Below are 15,119 nucleotides of genomic sequence, written 5' to 3'. Positions count from 1 at the left end.
TAATTTATTTTTCTTGTTACGTAAATTTTTCTCCTCGTTATTTATGTATTCGTTTTTTTTGTATTTGCTAAGTAGTGGGGATTCTGTTTTTATATTTGTGTATGGCACTGGATAATTTATGTGCGGTGTTGTGGGATGCAATTGCCTGAATGACGCTATAGGAGCCTAAAACTTGTCCTAACACAGGAGAACGATACATCTCCCAGGTGACCCTGGAAAAGGAGGGCAATACCCCATGCGTAGCAATGGGATTATTTAATCTGCTGGTTAAATAATAATAATATAAAATATGACTTCCACAAATAAAGAAACGCACGGACTGGTACTGCCGATGTTGCGCAAGTAATTGTAACTGCACATTCTTAAATGGGGAGGTCGCTCATTTTTTCAGCGAGGGTCAAAGTATTTATTTTAAAAAGGGCCAACAACCTTTTCCGAGAAACGTAAATGGGGAGTGGAGGTGCATGCGGGGCACGAGGGCACAGGCGGCGTTTAAAGTTTGGCTGGTTCGTAGGCCTGCGCATTCCTTGAAGCTCCCATCCTGCCCGAGTCTGCGCGCCGTCTAAATTGTGCGACGCCTACCTGCCCGGCCTGCCTGCCTCCCTGCCTGCCCACCCACACCTGCCCGCCTGCCTGCCTGACCACCCCATGCTTGCCCACCCACACCTGCCCGACTGCCTGCCCGCCCACCCGCCTGCCTGCCCACCCACCCACACCTGCCCACCTGTCCACCTGCCTGCCCGCCCACCTGCCTGCCCGCCCACCCACACCTGCCCACCTGCCTGCCTGCCCACTCACACCTGCCCGACTGCCTGCCCGCCCACCCGCCCGGCCAGCCCGCCTGGCCCGGCCCGTGCGGTCTTTGGTTTGGGTGTCCGTCCAAATGCCATGAGTCACATAGGGAGAGGGGGGGGTGGGGTGCGGGCGGTTGGGGGGGGGGGATCAACGACTGCCCACACGGGATGACCACAAAGGGACTGGCTTCATTAGCCAAAAAGGGAAGTGGAAACGGGGAACAATAAAAACTCCCCAGGTCACGACTGTGCCCAAACCGCTCTCTCTCTCTCTCCCCCCTGTGCCCGAGCGAGAGGCGCCTTCCTACTAAACACAAATTGTGGGTTTTTTAGCTCGCGGTTGGCGGTAGCATGGACAGAATGCGGGGGGAAAGTCCGTAAGTGTAAAAAAAAAAGGAAGGACTGAAGATTTCGGTTTTGTGTGTAATCGTGACATGGTGAACTTTTGCCGGGAAGTGCGTTGCCTTTGAATTCATGAAACGTCCTTGTTGCTTTATTTCCCATGGCTGCTGCTGTCGAGGCAGAGCACCGGCTACAATTTCACATTGATGGTGGTCAAGCCAGACAACCACCGTCTCTGCGATGTCTCCTTCGGATGTGTGGATCGGGGCATTCCGTCGTTGGCACGTCGTTACGGTCTGTTCTGGATGACCAAAGTAGGCGCACTTCTACCGGATAATAAAAAAAAAATTCCATTTGTGCATCAGGTATCCGCATCTGCAGCTGTGGTTTGTGCAGTGGATGCGGTTTTCGGGTGGAACCACGAGTTTGTCCTTGCAACCCACGTGTGCATGCTCGTAACGGAACCGAGAGGCAGACAGAGGAAGACACAGAGCAGAGAACAGACGCAGGTTAGAGACATCGTATCGTTATGCAGGACATGCTGCGTATTGCTAGAAGATTTAACGGCTGGTGCTCAAGACTAACCATGGGGTGCCACCCTAACGGGGAGGGGGGGGGGCAACGAGATCCAGAGACGCGCATTCCTCGTTGAGATGAAGCGATGCACACAAGCACGAGGCAGATGGATGTTTTGCATCGTGTAACTATGACGGTGATGGCTTTGGAGAAGCCCTTCGTCCAGCAGTAGATAGATGACATCCGCTGATGGCGGTGACAATGATAATAATAACGACGGTAAGAGAGCCGATTGAGACGAGTTCCTTTTGCAAGGGAAAACTCGGGGTGACCTGGGGTGAAAAGTTAAAGGAGAAATTACTAAAGTACAATGTGCACGTGCAAAGTGCACCTTGTACGAGATGTCAACTACCTCGTCCGGTATACAGGAGGTCGAGGGTTCGATCCCGACCCTGACGCCTGTTGTATATTTGGAGTTTGCGTGTCTCTCTCCTCGTGGTCGCGTGGATCTTTCTCCGGGACCTTCAGTCTTTTCTCCTCCACGTTTATCATCAACACGCGATTAGAGTATTTGGCTGCTATAAATTTCCACGTAATAAGCCACTTCGTTGAGCAATCATTTGCGGCCAGGTCCTTCTGAAAAAAGAGCTAGACAGCTCAGTGGGCCTTACCTGGTAAAATAAAATAAAAATAGTATTTTGTTAGAGTGCATTTGTCTTCATTTGACGCCCGAACTGCAACATGAATCCGTCCACAAACTTTGTCTCCGAGCTTCTATTTTTTTTTCATTTCATAAAACGGTGTAGTGTTTCATCTCCATCAGGATGGATTCGCACAATGCATCGACAGCAAAACGAGAGAGTTGCTTTCTGTGAAGCGGATATGAAAGGTCTTGTCAAATTGTAATTGGCGAGACCATTTTTTATATATAATAGAGGTTTTTTTTGGGGGTTAGATCGCGTAATCTAACACCACCCCACCCCCCCCCCCCCTATGGATAATATTGGTCGCGAAAGCCTAAATGTTAAACTGACTAACCAATATGTTCTGCCCGTGTCAAAGCCTAAATCACAACTGTAAACACTGCGAATACAAGTCGACAACCTGAATGCCTTGAGACATCTCGTCTGATGGACGTATTGCGAGCTTAACAATCGAAATTAATCGATGAACTCACGGACTGTATCTTCCGTCACAGTTATCGATTATCATTTATAGGCCTGGGCCGAACCACTGCTGGATGAAGGCCTTCCCCCCGCTCTGCACCACGCTGATCAGCCACGGCTGGAATAGGGATGTTGTGCCGAGGGCTGGTTCTGATGTCACTTGCCAATGATGTTTGCCGTGGCCACAGGGAATTTAATTCAGGAACTGAGGTTCATAGCGCAGAACACTAACCAACAACTACACCACACCTCACCGCCCCCGAGGAAGTATTGTTTTAATGCCTCTAAAACACAGGTCTCGCTATTGAATGCCATGGAATTTCAGGTATAAATGGATACAGAAAGCGTTCATCTATTTTCATAGGTGCATGTAGAAGGTAGCGCCTCAAGTAGGTTTCTAATCAACCTGCCCAGACTCTCTAAAGTTTTCCCTAGGGAACTTGGTATTCATTCCACATGCGCGCACACACACACACAGCCACACAGGAACTGGTCAAACATCTAACAACAACGAAAAGTCTTGAGAATCAACGGGGCTTTCTTGGATAAGCTAAGATTGTAATTATTTTGTACTTAGCCAATGGCATGATCATTAATTAATTTGTGGCCGTGCATCACTCACCCCCCCCCCCCCTTGTCAGCCTTGGAGCCTCTTGACAGAGCGTGGGCTTTTGCTTTATGGATGAGATTACTCCTTGAGACTGACTGCACTGCGCCACGCCTGATCGACGCGAAGCCACGTTGGCAGACGCTCACGGTCTACAACTTGAACAAAACCAACCCACTCGGTGGGTATCACGTCTATTTATTTATCTATTTATATACATCCACTTTTTTATTTTTAATCCACGCCGTGCCAGTCACGGGGAGGTTGTTGGAACAATACTTCACCACGCTCATCGGTAGCGCGCTTGGCAAATGGGTGTTGGTTCAGGCAGCAGTTCAGATGCCACTCACCGCCAATTGGCAGTTCACCTTTGCTGGGAATCAATACTCAGATGGTTGAGTTCAGGGGGCGGTGCACTTACCACCGTGCCACCGCTCTACTCTGGCTCTACAAAAAACAATGCGTTAGCCGTCGAGTCTTCTTTCTTTCGTACGGCTGCTGATGCAGATGCAGCAGGAACTACAATTTCACATTCATGGTGCTCAAGCCGCAGACAACTGGGTCAGAAGCAGCGGAGTGCGGATCGCTGTGACGGTGTCTTCTCCGCATTCTGTCGAAGTGGTTGAGCGAAGGAAGCAAGACACAACCGCCAGCGTGAGACCGCCGAAGGCAAAACTGCGCCAACCCGAGGCGGTGTGATTCCGCTAGCGCGGTTAATCATCTTCAATAATTTTGATAGAAAACAAAAACAACTAACTAACAAAAAACCAAATACGTCTGTTGTGAAGCGAGGCTTAGGGATGCAGATCACCGGTGCTGCCCGGCACAAACGCGGTCGGGGGGAGTTTTTTGTGGTTGTTGCAAAGCCCCAGAACACACGCGCAGATATCCCCAAAACCTCGCCTGGTTCTCTTTAAATGAAGTCTCCATCGCTCGCTTAAAACACAAATTTGTATTGAACGTTTTTTGGGGTTTGTTTTCCTCTCTCATGACAATAACCAAAATACACTTCGATATTTTTTGTTGTGAAATATTTGTAGAAAGAACCGTTAAAATGTACTCTCTGGTAAAGATAAAAAAATGTTGCTGAGCGCCGTTCGATGGAAGTTTCTCCACGCGGGTGCCCGTTCACAGCAGACAGAAAGCGACCTTATCTTACAGCCCTTCAAAACCGCGTACTAACTCAGCGCAGACATGTGTGTGTGTGTTTTTCTTCTTCACGGAACTCCAAAGATTTATAAAAACAAAATGACTCGTACCGCTGCGGCTATTTTTATTAAATGATGAAATACCGTTTCCCCCCCAACCCAACTCTCCCCTGCCCCCCTCCCCCCCGTTAAGAAAAATTAGTCAACATTAGTCACTGGCCTTAAACTATCTGGCGTGGGGATATTGATGTGGGTTTGCGGTAGAACCAGGCTCTAACCACTGACAAAATCCCCTCATTAACTGGGCCCTCTCCAATACCGGTTCCTTTTCCATTTCATTGTTTCGTGCCACACACACACACATATCCACGTGAGTCACAGACCCAAGGAGGTCGACTGCTGCCACAGATAAGTTGTCGCTGGTGGGAAGGGTTTCAAGATAAGGGTCGTGAAATCCCCCACCCCCAGATTGGCTTTCTCGTGCGCTTCTCAAGCACAGATCTTGGGGCGCGGCGTTTGGCTCAGCCTGCAAATCAGCAGCAGACGCGGGGGGGGAGTGGGGTTTGGTGGATCGTAGCGCACCAAGCGTGTTGCGAAACTCCCTTCCAGCCGTGGGCATGGAGCCCGCGCGTGCCACACCACGTGGCCCGGCCGGGAGAAGGTGGCACAGCGAGTGCCGACTCCCACCCGCTGCGTCTGCACGTGCGCTGTCGATATGCGTGTATCCATAATACTCGTCACTAGTACAGCACGCCAGGTGTGTTGAAGGGTAAATCCACAACATTTACAATCCGAGTACGACGTTTCGCCAGCGATTGCAACCAGCATCATCAGGCGACAGCGAGATTTGTGGAGAAATCCTCCTGTTTCGCTCTTAAATAGAGGGATGGATTTAGATTTAAAGCTTTCGTGACTGCAGGGATTCATCTTCTTGGTTCTTTCGGGAAAGTCACATAGAAGGGAAGTAATAAAATAATAAAAATAAAACACAATTATTTTTATTTTATTGTGTTTTATTTGTATTATTTTATTACTTCCCTTCTATGTGACTTTACCGAAAGAACCTAGAAGATAGAGGGATGGATGTGATGTCGCTCACCTGTGAGCCCCACACGTGCAAAGACCGGGGAGGCGGGGGGGGGGTTAATGAATGCATATCAATTACAATTATGTACTTATGTTGAACTTATTTCGCACCATACGTAGTCAACCGTGCTCACGGTGCTAACCGGAGACGCGCCCTATAGCGGCGTTACCCCACTCGCTCCGGTTTCCTCCCACGCCTAAGCCACTCATCGACCGGCTGAAAACGCCTTCACGTACGGAGGGGACCGCAGAGCTTGGGGCGGTTGTTGGTGCCGGACCACCGCCTGGCTGCAGACTTCGAGCTCTCTCCCGCGGCGTCCTCCTCGCGCCTCTGAGTCGTCCTCTCTCTCTCTTCGAGGGCGAGGGGCGAACGCCGTGCGGTGACGACGCCGCGGAACGAGATGACATTGTCGAAATAATTATGATAACGCATCCAAACTCGAGGACACACACACAGCCACCGTGTTACGTCATCGTCATTAGCCAGAATTCATCCACTGCCGGATGAAGGCCTCCGACCGAATCGTTTCCACGTCTCAAGATGTCGCTATGCCCCCCCCCCCCGTGCAAGAAGCTGATTTCATTGCTCCATCTCCGCAGTGAATGTTCGCACGGGCGCGTTCGCTCCTTTGGCTCCCACTCCATCATTAGTCTCGGACCGCCGGTCATCATCCCTCCTCGAAACGTCTCTTTTGCGTGTTTAGCTTGCACCTCCGATAAGCATGGGTGTCTAGGTACGGCGCGAAAGAAGTTCCACACACACACGTACACAGTTCCTTCATGCCCGAGTCCACTTGCTCCAGAATATATCATCCACGACCACGTCTCTGACCCCTGCCCAACGTCCTCTCAGCTCACCATGCTCGTGCACTTCCCAACATTTGTGCCAGATTCTTTGCCGGTGGCCACGTTTCCCGATGCATGCCACACAGCGGCTGAATAGGCACTGATTAAACGCGATATCTTTTTTCTCTTCTGGGCGCAATGCGACAAGTCTGTCGGTTTTTCATTATTCTACACAGCGGAAGTGCTTTCGGAACTGTGCAGATTGTGTGTATCTGACCATTTACAAAACTAGCTTTGCACCGAGTCCTTACTAATTTAACTATTGACTTTACCAATTTTTTATTTGACTAGGTAATTCCCACTGAAACTGAACTATATAGCTCTTTTTTTCAGAAGCGACCAGGCTTTCACGAATTATAGCTCAACGAAGTTGCTTATCACGTGGAAATGTATAGCGGCCAAATACTCTAAACGCGTGATGTTGTTTCTAAATGTGGAAGTAAAAACCGGAAGACCCGGAGAAAAATCCACGCGACCACGGGGAGAGAGACACGCAAACTCCAAATATACAGATTTCGGGGTCGGAATCAAACCCATGACCTCCTGCACACCAGGCGAGGTAGTTAACATCTCGCCACCGTGGCGCACACACAACTGTGCATGCTGCTACGAACCCGGCCATCCGAGTTCGATTCCCGCTCGCGGGCCAACAGCGGTGGCGATTATCTGCGCCCGTACTGGGCCTCCCTTGGGTCGACTCGGCCTCAAATTAGTGCCTGGTTGCGTCGCGTAAACATCGCCACTGGGGGAGACAAAGGTGGCCGGGCGCGGTACTGATCCGCCAGTCGTCCATAACACTCACAGCGCTTGCTCCCCCCCCCCCGACCCCCCAACAGTCAGCTCAAGGCTTACTCGAGGAAGGGGGGGAGGAGGAAATATTTCGTCTTCGTGACCCGCGTGCGTTCGAAGTGCCACCACGCATTGGAAGCGTGCGCGCGCTTCTCTGCAGCGGAGTGAGCCGCACGTTGCAAGCGAAGGGGTCGTCCTTCGTGCGCATGCTGCCCAGTACTTAATGGTCAGATTACAGATAGTCGCAGTGTGACCCGTTCGTTGCTAATGCTGTATATATATATAGCAGTTGGTCATCCACCGCTTGTCGTCACAATGTGTGTGGTTGATGAGTGACAAACTACGACCCCGGCGCACCGAGTTCAATTCCCGCTCACGGTCAACACCGGTGAACCGGTCCTGGGCTTCCCCTAGGTCGACGCAGCCTCAAATGAGTACCTGGTGCGGTGTTTAAACATCGCCACGAGGGAGACAAAGGCGGCCGGGCGTGGTGTTGGCCGCCCAAGCTCCCCCCTCGTGTGCCTTGCCGGCCTTCGTAGGTGCTCGCTAACAGCACTTGCCCCAACAGTCTGTTCAGGCTATGAGGAGTGGGGGGATGTTTGTCTGCGTCTGTGTCTAACTTTCATTTCATGAGCAATTTCCCGCGGCGTCGGTTTCCGAAAAATGAACGAATCGAAAGAAATTATCTCGCGAGACGGGGCGGGGAGGCGGGGGGTGTGGGCAAACAAAAAAAGCAGAAGTTGCCGAGACTTTCAGTTTCGAATCGCACATTCATCACGATCACACACGACGGCCGCGCACGGTCCGTGACTCCTGACACGTGGCGCTCCACTCGACTGCGAAGTCGCGGTGCTCTGTGTCAGGGGCCGTCCGCTTAGTAGGGACGCAAAAATCTGCCAAAACTTGACCCCTCCCTGTACGCACGCGGACTTTTTACATCCCCCCCAAATCCTATAGAACGACCGATATTTAATCCACGCAGAAACGATCAAGGATTAATAATATTAACGTGCTTAAGCAAACAGAGAGTCGTCCGCCGGACTATCTAATTTATTTGAAGGCCAATGTAGACAAATTATTGTCGAGGCTTCACCCCCTCCCCCCGTTTCCTATGCGTACATTGTCAGTAGACCCCCCCCAATACGCAAGCGTACGCGTTTGGGTTAACTCCCCCCTCCCCTCCATACGTACGTACTCAATGGATGGCACCCTAAGCGCACGGCGCTAGAGAGCTGCTCCTATCCGCACCGACGATTGGAGGTGCGGGAGGAGGAGGGATGGAGGGAGGGAGGGGGGATGAACCTCACTGATCCGATTATCCTGTGGTTATCCCGGCCAACTTTGTCTCCCCAGTGCCGAAGATTGCACGCCACAGCAAGTGCTCAATGTTTGTTTCAAGGCTGAAGCCAGCCTGGACGAGGCCCAGAAGCGGTGCGGAGAGCTGCCACTGGTGTTTGCCGAGGCTGGGAGTAAAACTCGGGGAACTTTGCTTGGGTTCGCTGTGTAGTACGCTAACCACCGTGATAACGTACATCACCAAAAACAAAGTTCTTTGGGGCAAGTGCACTTAGTGAATGGCACCTATGAAGGCCGGAACGGTACATGAGGGGGTGGGTGGCCAGCACCACGCCCGACCGCCTTTGTCTCTCCAGCGGCGGTGTTTACACACCGCACCAGGTACTCATTTCAGGCTGAGTCGACCTAGGGGAAGCCTAAGAACGTTTCAGATTATCATCACTGGTGTTGGCCATGAGCGGGAATCGAACTCGGGTCGCCGGGTTCATAGCGCAGTGCGCTAACCACGACACTACCGCTCCCCATAAATACACACACACACGTGATGGCAACGTTCAGCCTTTTGCGATTGAATGATGACAATGTCACTGTGGGCTTGTGCCAATCTTGGCTGGGCGGTGTGGATTTTCCGCCCTATCGTTGAGACAAACTGATGTTTTGCAAGTTCACGGTATTACGACTCATGCGGCATGTGCCATGCGCACATGAACGCAGACACGTACACTTACTCATGCAACTGACACGTGCCCTCTTCTCCAAAGACAAAGATCCCCCGTGTAGCCTTTAACAGACTACTGGGGCAAGCGCTTTCGCGATAACCTCTACGTACAATTTAGCCCATACGTGAGTACTCTATTGCATCCACGTACACGCACTGTGATATAAACAGCACGTAACAAGTGTACGTTTAAAACACACGTATAAATAATACATGTGGTCGCAAAGTGAGTGGTGTTCATGAATAACAAGAATGAAAAAAATATATAAATTACAGCCCTTTGTTTCGATTCCATGCTGGATGAAGCCCTGATCCCCACCCGCCTGGCCATACTTCACCACGTTGGTCAAGTGAAGGGGAGTTGGGTGAATTCATGTGGCTGGCAGGTAGGCGGAGGCTGCATTTTTTGGTTTTGGAAGCCAACACCGGCCGCAATTCTGGCAGCGATTTCAGCCGCATCACCTCTACATAACAAAAGGCTCAGTCCCTTTTATACGCACCTTTACATCATCCGCACCTAGTTTACACAACAAAGGCTCATTCCTAACAGCGTGCTTCAGCCGCACCGAACCTCACAAAAATACTATCTAGAGCCTACCTTGGCTCCTCCCACCCTCAATCAGTATATTTACAAGGACTGTTTTCTTGGAATTTCTCTCACTTGATACAGCAATCGTGCTGTGACGGTTCCACCTGAAGACGAAAGCTTGTGTTGCCTCCGAAACGTCGTGCTTTTTATTTTATTTTTATTTTACTTTTATTAATTTTAATTTTTTACCTACGTGACTTTACCAAAAAAACCTAAGAATATCTTGCGGAGGTGCTTAACAGCTGTTACCTTCCCCTTCTAGCCCCACCCACCTCCCCCTCTAGCCCCGCCCACCTCCCCCTTCTAGCCCCGCCCACCTTCCCTTCTAGCCCCGCCCACCTCCCCTTTTAGCTCCGCCCACCTTCCCTTCTAGCCCCGCCCACTTTCCCTTCTAGCCCCGCCCACTTTCCCCTCTAGCCCCGCCCACCTTCCCTTCTAGCCCCGTCCACCTTCCCCTTGTAGCTCCGCCCACCTCCCAGTCCCTGACTGCCACATTTAGATAAGCTCCTCCCCCCTCCCCTGAACCAGTATATAAGATCTTGTCTCTTGGATTTCTCTTCACTTGATATCGTAAATTTGGCTGTGACGGTCCCACCTGAAGACGGAGATTTGTGTTGCCTCCGAAACGTCGTGATTTAATTTGGCTATGTTTCATTTATTATTATTTTTTTATTATTTTTATTATTATTTTTTACGTACGTGACTAAACCGAAAAAACCTAAGAGTATGGCTCACTGTTCTTGGGCGAATCGGACTCAGGTGGGCTGGGTTCACAGTGCAGCTGGCACCACGAACCTCTTGCGTGAACGATGCACATTTTTTTTTTGGGAATGGGGGGGGGTGTGTGCCAGGGGGAGCCGCCTTTGTTACGATGCACGAACACAACCACGGACGAGGACACTGATGCCACGTTCCATTGCTCTTCCGTCGGGCACGGTCAACGTAGACCAACGTCGTGAACACGAGGTCACAGTGAGCTCAATGTTCGCAATAGGGATCGTTGCGTCTTTCCGCCGCTACGCAAAACGCTGCACGTGACGCCCTGACGCTTTTGTTTGGGTGGCTGATGCACGAAATTCGTTGCTTTGTTTTTGAGCCTCTGTTAAGCCACGAGCGGTCGAATGGCCTCTTTCCACGCCGTGTCCGGTCACGGGGGGGTTTGTTGGCCATACATCACCATGCTGGTCGGCGTAGGCTGGTTAGGGAGGGGGGTGAGGTGGGGGGGTAGACCTCGGTCTGAATGAGATGTCGCTCGCCACGGGTGTTTGGCTGTCACTGAGAGTCCAACTCAGTCCGCCGGGTTCATTTATAGCGGCACTGCGCTCACCACTGTGCCACTACTCCCCATTGTCTTGTGACTGTGTCTCTAAAGAGCGTGATAAGCACGTGGTTTACAGAAGCATCATTAATTAATGTCACCCATTTATACAATGTCCAAGCAAACAGGAGTGGTCTCACAGGGCACGCGGTGAGACTGATCCAGCAGTAGTTGTCAGTCTACCACGTGGCACCCTCTCTTATTCTTGGACACTCCCTCCAATTGCAGTTTTATGTATTGATTAAACTTCGATCCATTTACTGAAATGAAATCAATGTATGCATGTAAAGAAGATACATCAAACGCCCGAATATTTTATTATTTAATTTCAGCCCCCCAACTAAATGAATAATTACCCCACGGCCTACGTCGTGCTCGTGGCGTGTCGCGTTTGGCTTCAGCCCCCCGGTGTCTGCGGATCCCTCGCTCGCTGAACACGTGCGCCCGCCTGCCTGCCCGCCTGCCTGCCCGCCCGCCTGCCTGCCCGCCTGCCCGCCTGCCTGCCTGCCCGCCTGCCCGCCTGCCCGCCTGCCTGCCCGCCCGCCTGCCTGCCCGCCTGCCCGCCTGCCTGCCTGCCCGCCTGCCCGCCTGCCTGCCTGCCTGCCCGCCTGCCCGCCTGCCCTATCCCGCAACTCGCCGCTGTAGAGGTTGTGGCTTTAAAAAAAAAAAGAAATCGTGCAGCTGTGTTTTCACCCCGTTCCCTTCTAAAGGCTGCGGCCACATCCTCCTCTCGCGTCTGTGATCGCCCCGAGCAGCCACACACCGCTCCACCCCCCCGCGACCTTTTCCTCCACGAACGACCCCCGACACACGCATCGCCGTCGCCGCCACGGTGGCGAGGAGATGTTAACTACCTCGCCGGGTATGCGGGATGTTCTGGGGGTTCGATCCCGACCCTGACGACGCCTGTTGTATATTGAGAGGTTGCGTGTCTCTCTCTCTTTCTCTCCCCGTGGTCGCGTGGATTTTTCTCCGGGTCCTCCGGTTTTTTTCTTCCACATTTAGAATCAACGTCGTGCGATTGGAGTGTTTGGCTGCTGCTGCTGCACGTGATGATGAGCCACTTCGTTGAGCTATCATTTGTGATTGCCAGGTCGCGTCTGTAAAAGAGCTACATATGCCCGGTGGGCCTTACCTGGTTGAAAAAAAAAGTAGCCGCAGCTGTAGCGACACATTGAATCGCACGCAACAACAACAACAACAACAAAGTTCAAGGAGCCCTGGAGCCACAATTAAAAAAAGGTATCTCTAAACACCAGCAGAGACACGCGCAGACTCGCGCAACCAACATAAATAAACTGAGACTTGGAACCGGCAGAATAGGACCGTCGCAATAATAATAAATTGTTGCAAACCACGCCAGTATGTGGGTCTCTTTGTTTTCTGTGTGTGAGTGAACGCCGTTATCCTGTGATGGTTTTATTTTTGACGGGTCAACAAAGGTGACGAGTTTAAGTTTGATCGAGTAGCAGGAAGCAGGCCAAGTGCCTCGAGGTGTATACAAATGTATTTTTTCTTAAAGGACCTACTAAACGTGAACGTTTTTGTCCAACTAAAATTCGCATCTCACAAAAAAAACATTGATTGTATGTTTGTTGAACTTCATTGGTACCTCATTTGCCAGTAAAAATATGATAATTGTTTTTTTTTGCCCTTTTATCTGGCAACAAAACTGACACCTTTTTTTACGAGGAATCATGTTTGCATAGACCACAATACCTGTAGTCATAATGCAAACAAAAAACATAACTCTGATAATGTATGCACTGTCCTTCTTTCGCACCGTACGTAGCCAACCGTGCTAATTATTAGGAAGCCGCTGGTACTGTGCACTTTTAAATCTATATTGAAAACTAATTTCTGTTAAACTGCGTTTTGTGTTTAACTTGTTATCCTTGCCCCGCACATCCGATGAGCACGGCTGGATACGTACGGTGCGAAAGAAGTTCACCAACAGAATCAAAATATTTATACTGAAGGAATCCGATGAGCTATAAAGCGTTCTTTCACAGATCTCCAGTCGGGGCTCGTCAGAACGTTACAACAACAAACAACACAATAGGAGTGCCAATTGTAGCAAAGGTAAACAAATAACTAAAAAAATTTATCTACAAAAAAAACTAAACTTTTATTTTTAATTTTACCAGGTAAGGCTCACTGACCTATGGCTTCTTTTTTCAGAAGCGACCTGGCCACACACGGAAGCTCAACCAAGTGGCTTGCCACGTGCAAATGTTTAAACGGCAAAGTGATCTGAACGTACGTTTCATACGCACAATCGTTGTGTTTGTCCATTACCACGGTGGTATGACGGCCGTGGCTGCAGTTGTGATCAGCGTGAGTGGCAAGGGCTCTCCCTCACTCTCCTCACTGATGAGTTTACACCAGATCATCGTCGTCATCATCATCATCTGTCGGTTAAAGTTGATTCAAAATGAGCTCCACCTTGTAAGGCTACGCCAGTTGATGGAAAGTTAAAAGTTGTTGTTGTTGTTTAAATAAAAAAAGAATTAGGCTTTAACCTTTCCGGCATGAATATACAGGAGGTGTTAAAAATGTTCAAACACCAAATAGACACCTATCACAAGGCATCAATTCTGCATTAAGCACACACGCTTGTGGTAAAACGTGCAAACAAACATGCTTTGATAATTATAAATGTGTGTATGCATTGTCCTTAGCAGGGGAACTGTGCACCACGATTCATCATTGTCGCGATCCAATACATTATTTTTAAAAATTGTCGCAATTCAGTGAATAGTTACAACTCCAGTGGCTGCAACTGTGATGCAAAGCATTAAAAATACAACATATTTGAATTCATAAAGAGGCATGCTTCCACTCGTGATTCAATCCGCATCTCTTGGATTTACGAATCGTGATTAATCGGCGAATCGTTCCAACCCTGAGCTGCTATCCGACGGATGTGCTCATTCCTGGCATGAGAATATGGAATTTCCACCAATGACTCGAACACAACGGTGACAATAATCTTTGCACGATACTCAAAACCTCTCCCTCTGTTTCTCTCTCTCTCTCTCGTGATGTTGACATCGTTAACAACATTTTCATGAGCCCAACAACGAATACATCACCTACGCGATACCATAATGAACATTATTCATTGTTGTTGTTGTTGTTTTTGAGAGAGACAGAGAGGCGTGAAGCACGCGAACACACACGCACACGTGTCGCCTGTGGGTCACCCAAGGCCCGTCGAGGTCAGAGGGCAGATTGGGGCCAACGTGTTTCTGGGGAGCATGAACCAAACATTCTGTTTTACACATAAAAAAAATAAAAAAATAAAAACATCACCTACCAAAAGCTTGTCATCAACATAAACTAAATTTTAATTTTATTTGAAACTTTCGTGACTGCAGGAATCCATACTCTTTGTTTCTTTCGGTAAAGTCACGTGGGTAAAACAATTCTAGATCACGACGTTTCGATCGCAACACAGGCAATTGTCATCTTGTGGGACAACCACAACAAGAAAAAAAACTGCTGAAGTAGTGACTTTACCGAAAGAACCAAAGAGAATAAAAAAAGATTGTTTCATTTTACCAGGTATGGCTCACTGAGCTGTAGAAAGCTATTTTTCAGAAGCGAATTGGCGATAAGAAATTATAGCTCACTGGAGTGGCTTATCATGTGGAAATGTACAGCAGCCAAATACTCGAAACGCACGTTGATTCTAAATGTGGAGAGAAACCCGGTGGACCCGGAGACATATCATCGCGACCACGGGGAGAGAGACACGCAGACTCCAAATATGCAGCAGCAGGCGTCATGGTCGCGATCGAACCCACGACCTCCTGTATACCAGGCGGGGTAGTTAACATCTCGCCACCGGGGCGCTCATCATCATTGCCCTCAGCTATTGTTTATCCACTGCTCGATATAC

The sequence above is a fragment of the Lethenteron reissneri genome, chromosome 14, assembly GCF_015708825.2.
Source record: "Lethenteron reissneri isolate LAM-NWPU_2019-01 chromosome 14, ASM1570882v1, whole genome shotgun sequence".
NCBI lineage: Eukaryota > Metazoa > Chordata > Hyperoartia > Petromyzontiformes > Petromyzontidae > Lethenteron > Lethenteron reissneri.
Note: the sequence above shows the minus strand (reverse complement) of the source record.